The sequence below is a fragment of the Chlamydotis macqueenii genome, chromosome 1, assembly GCF_036417535.1.
Source record: "Chlamydotis macqueenii isolate bChlMac1 chromosome 1, bChlMac1.mat, whole genome shotgun sequence".
In the NCBI taxonomy this organism is placed as follows: Eukaryota; Metazoa; Chordata; class Aves; order Otidiformes; family Otididae; genus Chlamydotis; species Chlamydotis macqueenii.
The window spans coordinates 36542673-36554241 of NC_141556.1; positions in this window are offsets into that span (position 1 = coordinate 36542673).

Sequence of the window (11569 nt, forward strand, 5' to 3'; positions counted from 1 at the left end):
GAAGCGGGTGCTAGGCATCTTAACACAGCCAGCACACCTCTTAGAAATACAAGGGGTCTTTTGTACAAAATAATAAGGAAGAAGTTACAATGCACTAACTGATTGGTTACCCATTGTTTTTCCACTGCCCATGATTATATATGTTCATGTTTTAAATATTTCAGGAGGTCCTCTTCATTAGCATACTCATTATCCATAGGGGCTGAAATTTTTAGTATTTAAATCATGCAAGGGCAGCTCAGGATACAAATTTTGGTTAGGGTCCAGTATAGGCTTGTGTAACAAGCTATAGATCACCTGCACACAATATACATTCTACAGATCCATTACTATTCTATTATCCTTGATCAGGATGCATATCCTTGTTGGTAGTCTTCATTTCCATCTCCAAGGACACCTGGGCTTTGTAATTGTTCTATTGTTCTTACCTACAACAATTCTTTCAGCCAGTCCTACACCAGCTTAGTCATAGAAGGAGAGTTTTAGGTAACCATCCTCAAATTGCTTCCTAATTGATGTTCTGCACTGTGCCATCTGACAATGCAAAATTTCTGGTTTTCAGGTGACAGCTTTCTCCATTCCTATGGTCTTCATTTTTTTAATCTTCAGGAATATATCATTTGTAGCTTGGGCTGCATTTTTAAAACAAACAGAACAGAATTTAAGTATTACACACAGTTTGCATTAAACGTGTTTTTGGAAGATATGAGATGCACAATAAATGCATCAAACAGAAATGAGGCATTCACTAAGATCCAGATAAAGACTCAACCCATTGAAAGACAGCAAGTTGTGCAGGTGGCCACAAATAAAGAAAAATGAATTTCTGAACAACTGAAATTAGCCTGATTCTTTCAGATGAAGTTACTCAAACAGCATAAATCTGTTAATTGTCATATTTTGAAGTTTGCAGTATCAAAGGGGTTTTGTTCAGGCCCAAAACATGAGGTTTCTACATAAGTGATTTATTTCCTTTCATGTTTTTTTCCCTCTGGATTAGAGTTCTTTCTAAAGAATAAGGGTAGGCCCAGGCCATGAGTGGAGATCCACCTCCATAGTATTTACATAGGAGATGTTGAAATGTCTTTCTCTGTGGCTGCTTATGTGCTGCTTTTCAGTATTTGTGACAACCCTTGTCAGCAACGAGGCTACCACAGTGCTAGATGCTAACGCACAGAATACTCTGCGTCATGAGATACCCAGCTTCAAGCCTTTGGTCCACGCTGCCATCGCCGCTGCCCAGCTGCTGTTGCAGAAACACAACGACAGGGAAGGTCTGGGTTGAATGTCATTGCTCCTACTTTTGACTAGGGGTGGTGGGGTGGGGGGGGAGGCGGTGGAAAAAAAAGGTTTCTTTTGTCACGGTGGAAAGTTGGGAACAATAAACAAACCTTGAAATTTTGTATGAGATATGAAAACAGTGCTATGCTATAGAACACACAGTAAACCATCTCTGTCTGAAGAAACTCAAAAGATCCAAATAAAAAATCTCTGATAGGCTTTAGCACAAAAACTGAGTATTGTTCTCTTCTCTCTCACTTCTATTTTCTCTTTCTCATACTAACAATTTTTTCTGTTGAGTGGCACTTCATCAAAGTCACACTATGGTAGAATCAATTGAACTATTTGAACAGTAAGATCTACTGTATAATGGTGGAACATACAGCAATGTTTGGACTTTGCTTGATGTTAAGGAGTTTTACAGGACAAGCCATACTCCAAGATGAATTTGAAGATGTTCCATATTCAGAACAGGATTGTACCACTATTTAACAACATTTTATTCATCAAAATGTGTGAAGAACCCATGGATATATTAGGAAAGGTACTATTTCATTGAAATTTAGACTATTATAATAGTCCTGAGCAAATTTAGTAACTGAACTAAACTTCAAGATAACTTAGTGGATTTGGATAGCCTTATTACTTTGTTTGTTAGTAGCACAAATTAGGCAATTGCTACTTCAGGTGTAGCAGGAAGATTTCTTTATATCTTTAGACAAAAAGAATTGTATCAGAAACTAGATCTATATTTTCTAAACAATATTCTATTGTCAGTTTCCATTGGGTACATGTAAAGTAGGTAGTTTGGTTTCAAGAGAGTTAAATTCCACAAACACAGCCCAGTGTACTTCTACTCATGGATTCTCTTTTTTAATATGGATTTCCATATTCATTCTCTCTGAATATGGAAATGGAGAATTAGGGACAGCTCTGTTGCCCTAAGGGGAAATGGAATGTACTGGTTAATTGCTGTAGGAATTTAAACCAGTGCTTCACACTTCCTTCGTATGCCAGCATAGATTTAAGACAGCAAGTGACGCGTGTTCTCTGGTATGCAGTCTTTAATTGCATATTCCTTATTGCTGGAGGGTTCAGATTATTCATTTAATAGTGATTTATCAATCCCTGTCAATACAACCCTTTGCTGATGATTGTAGAGTATCATGATTGTCTTACAATGAAAACTAAGTAGTCTTACTAATGCTAAAACTGAAGGCAGTGTGCTGTCTGATGAGTATTCAAGCAGGAATCTGCAAATTGTGCCTTGTTGTACCAATTTTCCTTCCTTCCCCTGTCTAATCAGACTCTGATTGTTTTGTCTTGTGTGTCTCTGCTTTTTTTTTCTCCCTGTGAACTGATTTTATCCAGCTGACCCTCTTTTCACATTGTCATTTTCAGATTATAGCAAATTGCTTTCTGTCTGCTAGGGATATAATTTCCTTGTCCCCGTGGAGAATTTCTACCAGGTACCCAGTCTCGGTGTAGATGTAATTAGGCTTTTGCTGAATTTCTGCCTTAGCAAAGCTCTTGCTGTTACACAGCTTGCTGCGAAAATGTCTCTCTGTAGGATATTACATCATCTGAGTGCTTGTTTCTTAAACGTTCATAGTCTGTCGTTTAAGATTTTTGGCTGTCTGTATCAAAAGTTCAGTGAAAAGGATTATGTTTGTAGGAGCAGAAAACGGGACTAACTTCAAACATCTCCTTGCTTTCCATTTTACAGCAAGGAATGCTCTTCATTCCCTGAATGAAACTTCACATGCAACTGTAGATACCTGAACACAGCTTATGGCATTTAACACTACACTCTTAGACATTGGCTCATGACTTCTGAGATCTGAACTTAGTTCCTCACAACATAAGTTACTGAGGGCCAAATCCACCAGAGGATTTTAGCGTCCAGTGTAAAACCTAGGGTGGTCAGTTCCGCTTAGATTAACTCTCCGAAGGATCAGTCCTTTGAACTACTGCTAGGCAGCCTGTGGTCCCTGGCCTGCTGGTGGAACACCACAAAGCAGCCCAAAAAGCTGTCACTTGTTTAGTTTCTCCATTGCAGGAACACATTCCCCACGTGCAGATAAATACAGAAGTTCCCCCTGCTGCCAGCGTTCATGGTGAAACAAAATAGTTTGCTAGTGATTTTCAGTAAAATGTTTACAAACACAAAATACAACTTTTTTTTTTTTAAATCATCTATATTGTAAGTATTTTGCTATTATTTCCTCTGTCATCAAAAAGCAGTATGACGTAAGGTGGAGGCTAGGCTCCCCACCCCCACCCCTGGCTGTTGTGTGCTCCCTTGGTTTAAAGCCTACTGTTACTCTCAAGTTCCCACACTCTCACCAATGGAAAACCCTCCACTTCTGCACCTCCACACACCCCTGCGTTCCCCAGTCTGGTCAGGGCTGAACGACTCTACGCCTACCTCCAGCCAAATGTCGCTCCTCAGAGTGTGTGTTCTCATGTTCACTTCCCTGGGACCCCATTACACATGCCCACAACACGCCTTATGCACACCTCTGGGCTGGGAGTCTTCAAAAAGAAAAGACAACCGGTTTTGTTCGGAAAGCGGCATCTCAGAAAGGAGGGGATTGTGCCTCTTCTTTCATGTCACCGTTCGGGTATGAGAGCACTTCCCCAAGAAGTATGAGAATTGGGCTCAGTTTCCTTCTCCACCTGTGAAAAGTTGAACCCACATGTTCCAGCTCCCAGAATGAAAAATGCACTGTCAGCGTAGACTGGAGTTGGCCTTTCGCCATTTAAAGTCATCCCACTCTTCGCTTCCAGTATTCACTGGGATAGCCAATATGTGTGTACTGGTTATGGCATCCACCCAGAGGACAGGCATCCCAAGTTCCTATCTCTGTTCCAGATGTTCATGCATTTCCAACAGGATAATCACTAGGTAAAACACCAGTTTCCCATCACTTCTTGCAACCCACCTTCCTTGTAAGGCAACTCACTTTTGTAGGGACTTGGATGCATAAGTCAGTACAAGGGACTCCACTGCAGAGGTCACACGCCTAAGTTGAACACTGCAATGCTGAGCATAATGCCACTTACATGCCCCGGCCAAACCCAACTCAGCACACCTCTGTGCCTCTGGTATGAATGAGAGACAGCACCTATATAGCATAAACCAATGCAGGGCTGCAAGCTTAGAGTTGAAAGCTGAATGCTACGTCCCTCACGCATCCAATATGCAATCCTTGTGTTGGACAACTATACATTTTTAAACTTTGGGAGTTTGAGAGTGCCTTGCTCTCAGTATCCCAGCAACTTCTACTCTTGGTTTGTATTTTCTGATTGTGATTTTATATATGGTTTACAAATGCATTAAAAATATTTTTTCTTAAATAGACCTGCCAATGGGACACAGCATTTTTCTGTTTAATACTTAAATCAAGCAGTTAACCTGCTTCTGGGCCTGTGATCAACAAGCCATTCCTGCTGCATATAGCAACTATCAATCTCTTCCTTTTTCTCTGTTGACTTTAATTAGAGTGTTTCAATTATTGACTGAACTTCCTTCATGCAACATTAAATTGTTTTGCCAAAGGATCATAGCTTTTCCCTGTTGAATTCACAAGCTACCAGTAACACCCTATTCTCTGGTGTCTTAATTGCTCTGATCTTTCATTAGAGGTGGCTCATCTTCTTCAGGGCTTTGGGTAATTTTGGTTCCTCAGACTGCAAAGTTATTTGGTGTAGTCACTCCTCAAAAGACTGCTCATGATCATGGCTATCCTTCTGCTACAAATAGAGGTAACAGATAACACGGAAGGGAGCCATTATTTTGTTATGATCCAGAGTCTTGGAATAATCATCACTTTGGTATACCTAATCCCACTATGAGAAGTATAAATCTTTCAAAAACTTTATTAATGATTTCTTAGCTGCTTAATGTAGCAAGCATAACATAACATTCATGTGAAGGGTGTGTTAGATGCCAAAATGCAAATGACTGACTTGCAGCAGTTCAGTAGGCAAAAGAGAGAGACAAATACGCTCACTGTATTTTTTGTGAACTTGCAGCAATTTTTGACGATGAAATATTCAAGTTGCTAAGAAACAAATACAAATATGTTGAGGTGCTGGATGCCCCATCACTGGAAACATTCAAGGCCAGATTGGACGGGGCTCTGAGCAACCTGATCTGGTTGGAGATGTTCCTGCTCCTTGCAGGGGGGTTGGACTAGATGGCCTTTAAAGGTCCCATCCAACCAAAACTATTCTGTGATTCTACGATTCTAAAATAAATATTAAGTTTTCACCTTCATGTTTTTTCATTTATCACCCACAATCAAATAGCAGTCTGAGTTTTGGTGACCTTATTGGTAGTGTTTTGTGGCTTACATCTCACATGGATGGGACCAGGGAATGAGACTGAAGAAGCGGCAGAAGGACAGAAACCTGAGGCTCCAACAGCATGGGAGGAATGAAGACTGGAGATAACAGTACAAGATCTGCTTCAAATATCTTTAAGCACAAGACAGTAGCTTCACTTCACACTCTGAGAAACTTGGCAGTGTGATACTTTCACTAGCCACATTAAGTGTATATCCTGGAGGCCACTGTTTCAATAGTCACCAGCAAAGTGACTCAATAATACCACGTAAATGCAGTCTTGGCAGACACAAAAGATGGCCAGTGACTGAAGCACTGAGGATTTGGGTAGATTTTCCCTGGGTTTATCGCAGACACGCTTGACCTCCCATGTTTGGTTTGCTGAAAGCTAGATACATAGGCTCTGAAGGGGGTGGAGATCTCTGAGCAAGTTGGTTTTATTTAAACAGTAAATACATTGTATGGTCACAGAAGTGGAGTGAAACCAGAAGCACTGAAGGCAACCATAGAGACAGAGAGGTTCTGGCAGTGGTAACAAGTCCTGCTACTTCAGTTTTGCAGAAGCAAGATCTGGGATCACTCCTTTTCAAGGCTGTTGATGACTGGATGAACTTGAACTAAAATTTGAGCATTTTAGGTGAGGACCAGCCCCTAAAGAGCAAAACAGAAGAGGAGCAATCTGTCTGATAAGATTGCAGGCTAAACTGTAACGCTGTCTTTTATTTGGGCAAGTAAAGAAGCAAATTTTTATAGTATTTTAATTAACAAGTTCAAATAATATTTTATCTCCTCCTGAAGTATCTTCTGCCTCAACTTCAGAAGGATTAGAGGAGGATTCTGTGGAAAATTTCAGCACATCTCTCTTTAACACAATATTGCAACATTACTGGCATACTGAAATGATGCATTTTGTAGCTTTTGCATCAAAACAGCTATCATGTGAATTTTGCCTCCGCCAGATGTGATTGCCAAGAGACTCCAGTGAGAAACCATGTGGGAATCATTCCCAAAGCATCTCTCTTTAGCATAATAGTAAGAGACTGGTCTTACCAAGTCATCCCTTGCTGTTCACTGGGAACTGCGTCTACTGAGGCTGCAGTGAACATAATGGCATTTAGAGAAGACCAGTGATCCAGACACGGCATTAGTAGCTTGTCATAATACCCCAGGTGGAAGTGCTTTTGGCCCAACTCATGAAGAAGTGCTTCTGCACCACAGCTTGAGTAGTAAGTCTATTACAGTTTAAACATCTCTGGCAGCCACAGGAAGGACAAACAGCACTTGGAACAGCAAAGGAAGAGTTATAACAGAAGTTACACAGCATGACATCTTTGTGGACTCTGGTTTAGACTAATCAGTCCAGATTATCAGTAGGTACACTGAACAGTTGGACAATTTGTCACATGGACAGCACTGTTGAAACCACATGCTTGTGTGTCCTTCACTGCAAGTAGCTGAGGGAGCAACATGGACTCAAAGAAGACGCCAGCTGTGCTCCTGCATCTATGCCCTCTTTGTCATCCCAGCTTGTTCCTGCTGTACTTCTGGCTGGTAGCTCTGGTTCGTGCTTCTCCTGCTGAAAGCTGAATTAGGAACGAGGAAAAAAAATCCTCAGAGGTTGCTTTTTTAAAGTCACATTTAATTCCTTTCATTGGAAGTAGATGAGCTCTTGCTCATCATTTCCCTACTCCCTCCAGACTTTTCACAGAAAGTCCTGGTTTGCTGGAGAAACTGAATAAACACAGACTGCAGAGAGCAGAGCTATAGCTAGGGGTTTTTTTTAAAGTGATAAAAAAGCAATACTGCAATCTGTAATTAAAGGAAATTTGAGACAATTATGTGGTTTAATGATCTGGTAGAACCTTTTTTTTATTCCAAGAAGAGCTACCTTTGTCAAGAAAGGAATAATCAGGGAAATAGGTCTAGTTTATCTCACAACAGAACCAGTATCATCTCCTGAAAATAGCAAAGACTTCTGCATTTTAGGAAGTGCATTTGGAGTCAGTTTCTCAGTCCCCTCTTTGTGTCCCTGAGTAAGTGCCTGCGGGGTTATTTGTACCGGAATACCTGCAGAAGACATGGAGCTGGCATCGTATGTTCTGTAGCATCTACTCTTATTCCTCGTCTCATCCCAGTATTTTAGGCTTGCCAGGTAATAAACTGCAGCACTGTAGAAGAGTATTGCGAAGAGTACTTGGCAGTTCTGGACTACTAATCTGTGTGGTTACAGAATATTTCTCAAACCCTCCTTTGCTCAGCTCTCCAGCTCCTAAGCCCCCAGGTCATATATGCACAAGCTGCCTCTATAAAGCAAGGTGTCTTCTGTCTCCACACTGGTAACATATTCTCTACCTCAGATCCATGATCTTTCATCAACAGCAGCTTGCCTGGGAATGGGAATGGGGAGGGACATGCAGAAAAGCACTCGTATCCTGTTTTGCCTGGAGATTTTCCCCTCGGATGCCCTGAGCAGCTATGACTAGCCAGAGCAGTATTAAGCTCCATTAAGATCATACACAGGCATGTGACAACTGCAACAACACCTTATGTTCTTAAGGGTTGTTTTGTCCTTAAAAAGGATTGAATTTACACCTTACTTTTTGATAAACACGATGCCTTCCTCAAAGCAGCAGGTGGCTGGAACCATTTAGTCACGTTTGTTCCAGTATTTTTCCTCTAATGATTGCATTTACTAATGTTTAACTCCTGAGAAGCTAATGAGAGATAGGCCTACGGTATCAAGAACACTCTGCAAAATGTTAGGAGAGACATTCTCTGCCTCCGGGTTTCTAAGGAGCAGAAAAGCAAGCTGACCCTGCCAGTTGTCAGCTCAGATAAGGGGCTTGTTGCTGGAACCACTTTAGCACATGAAGAGTATTTTCAGAACTGTTTTATGAATAGGATTTATAATGATCATGAAATACATAGCAGGAGAGGATTTTTTGTACTATCCTTCTCTTTTTGTGAATCCCCAGAACTGCTAGGGTATTGGACTATAGTTTTTTTCCAAGTGGTATTAGTAGAAAAAAAAGACATTTTTCAGTGGTTACAGGCTGGTTTCAATTAGGAATATTGAAGTGGAGTTGGTTTGGGTATCTTTTTACCCCAAAATCTTCAAATAGAGCATTACCATGATGGCTATTTAGAAAAATGGTGTGTAGCCAGGCCAGTTTTCATTTGGTCCCTTTTCACCAGAGGAAAATAGCGCTTTATGATATGCTCTTCAAAGGAAATTTTATGTATCCTTTTCTGGAAATCCTCTTTCAGTGCATATTTTGATGAAAACCTCATTTATCTTACAGATATTTACATAATAAATTCAAGCTGTTTGTTTCTGAAAGCTATCACAGATAACGACTCATCCGTACAGTGGAACAAAAAGACCAGAGCAGACCAAACAAAGCAGATCTATTGGGTGTCCCAATAAGACCTGAGACGAACCTCCACATCTGAAAACGAAGCAAACCAAACAATACTGGGGCTGAACACTGGCTGTAGTGTTCACCAGCTAAGCTCAGGAGATGGGACACAACCAGCCACAGTGAGTGAAGAACAGAGGATCTGCGTTGCCAGATGCACACGGGATGCCCAGCATGGAAACTGCAGGCATAACTTTGAAGCTGGACGCCCTGCGCGGAGCGTGCCCGAGGGCAGCTGCCAGTTGAGCAGGAGAGCTTTCCTGGGGTGCACGTTCTGCCAGAAAGAGCAAAGACAATCATCCCATTCAGGATGAGAGGGCAGCAGGAGAGTGCTGACGGGGTCCCAGGGCCAGGCAGGGAAGGGCTGAACGCGTTTCGAGCTGAGTGAGCGAGTCTGTGCTGGTAGCCGTGTGCCATGGCCTCTCTGCACAGTCCATGCCCTCGGGGGACCGTGGCAAGCAGAGGAATATTGAGACTACTTTGAAGTTTCCTCTGTCCCTCTGTAATCAGAGGAAGACAAAATTCTTCCATGGTCAGTCTCCATGGGATGGAAATTGCTGGTGCAGGTGCAGCCAGTGCCAGGGTCTCCACCTTGCAAAAATGAGGACCCTGCTAAAAGGTGGCAAAAAGGAGGGAAAAATGAGCCCTCATTTAACCTGAAATCAGGATGTCAAGAACAAGAACTGATCTAGACGCCAAGGAATATAAAGGAAATAAAATAATTAATTGTCTGTGCACCAATGCTAAGATGCTGGGTAACCAGCAAGAGGAATTAAAGCCGTTCCTTTAAGAAGATAAATTCTGCCTACTTGGTGTTTTTCAGACCTGTGGGATGATTCAGACCATTAAACTATTAAAACCACAGCTTACAGCCTGCTGAAGAAATATAGAGAGGGCAAAGAGGAAAATGGAGTAGGTCTCTGTGTCAAACATATCATTGTTTCTCCCTGAGTCACTAACAGCTTGAAAAGAAATTGTCATGGTTACATCTGGATCGGTGCTCTGTGAGAGCAGAAATAGCCTTGCAAGTCAGTATTTGCCACAGACCATCATATCACTTTGGGAAACACAACCACCAGCACATAAACAGCTGTCTGTAGCATGCACGGAGGATAAAAACAGCACTACTGTGAGGGATTTCAGGATGAGTGATTTAAAGAAGAGAGTCATAAAGCCAGAATGAAATATCCTTGAAACTCTTAAATATTATAAATTGTTATTTCCTAACTAGCAAAATACTGCATCCAATATCAGAGGATTCTGACTTGCAAAAAAAAATTCATCTTGCAAAGGAGAGGAGAAAGGACTGTACAAGAAAAAAGCAATAGTTGTTCAGGTTACACTGACAGAGGTTTGGCCATAAACAGCCCGTTTGCTCTGGAGCTGAATCTCAGCTGGCGCTGCAGGCTTTGGTGATTGCCCCCAGAAACAACTCCGTCCGGCTTTGGGAGGGGTTCCAGCACTGGAAGTGTTCAAAGCAAGATGGGACCTTTTTCAGAAAAACATGTTCTGTTTCAGTTTGAACTACCGGACCTGAAGCAGCCATTAATTCCTGAAATCTCATGCTCTGTATAGTGCGGCAGATCAGCCTAGGAGATCATAGCGGCATTTTCTTAATAACTTGGCCTTAATAACGACAAGCATTAATGTAGGCTAGTGTCATAATTCACTGGTGATGCCATATGCCCAAGCACTTGGTATTCTCAGTGTAAACAGTATAAGCTAAACTTCAGAAATGAATTTAAATGTTTGAGTTTCTTTATATACTTTTGCCTTTAGTAGGAGGCACTCAGTTTACATTTTGCTATATATGCTAAAAAAGCTATTACTATTACAGAGACCCACAGTTTTTTCTAACATCCAGATTATGTGAAATATCATAGCAAACATAATTAGAATTGTTCTCATGTAAGACTGAAGAAGGGAATTATAATCTAGAGAGTCAATACTCTATCAGCAACTATCCCGCAGGGACCAGGAGCCAGCGTGTTTACAAAAATAAAGGAGACACTGGCATGGTGTCAAGCTGCTCTAGAATCTACACTCATCTGTCACTTGCTTTTGCTCATCATCTTTCACCAACTTTATTTTCTTTGTTCCTGGTCAAGACAGAAGTCAAATCCCCAGAGCTGCAACCAAATATTTAGAGACTATGCACTCTGTAACCACAGCTGAATAATAATATGTAATGATTAATAATAATAATTATTATTACAATAACAACATAAATTGCACTAAAATAAGATATTGGAAATTACACATTTTTTTTTCCTAGAAAAATAATAAAATCACTATATTCTGACATTGTAAATTCAGTATTGTAAGGATGAAGTAGTTATCATTGTGATTTGACACTGGGACTCCTAGATTTTATAGAGTATCATAAAATCAACAACATGTGAGTTTTATCATTACAAATGTATATCAAAAGGAACTTGAAAGATTAGTAGAGCTGTTGTTTTTATTCTGCTGGCAAAACATGTTTTCTGTATCTATCAATCAACTAAATCAGTCTGTCA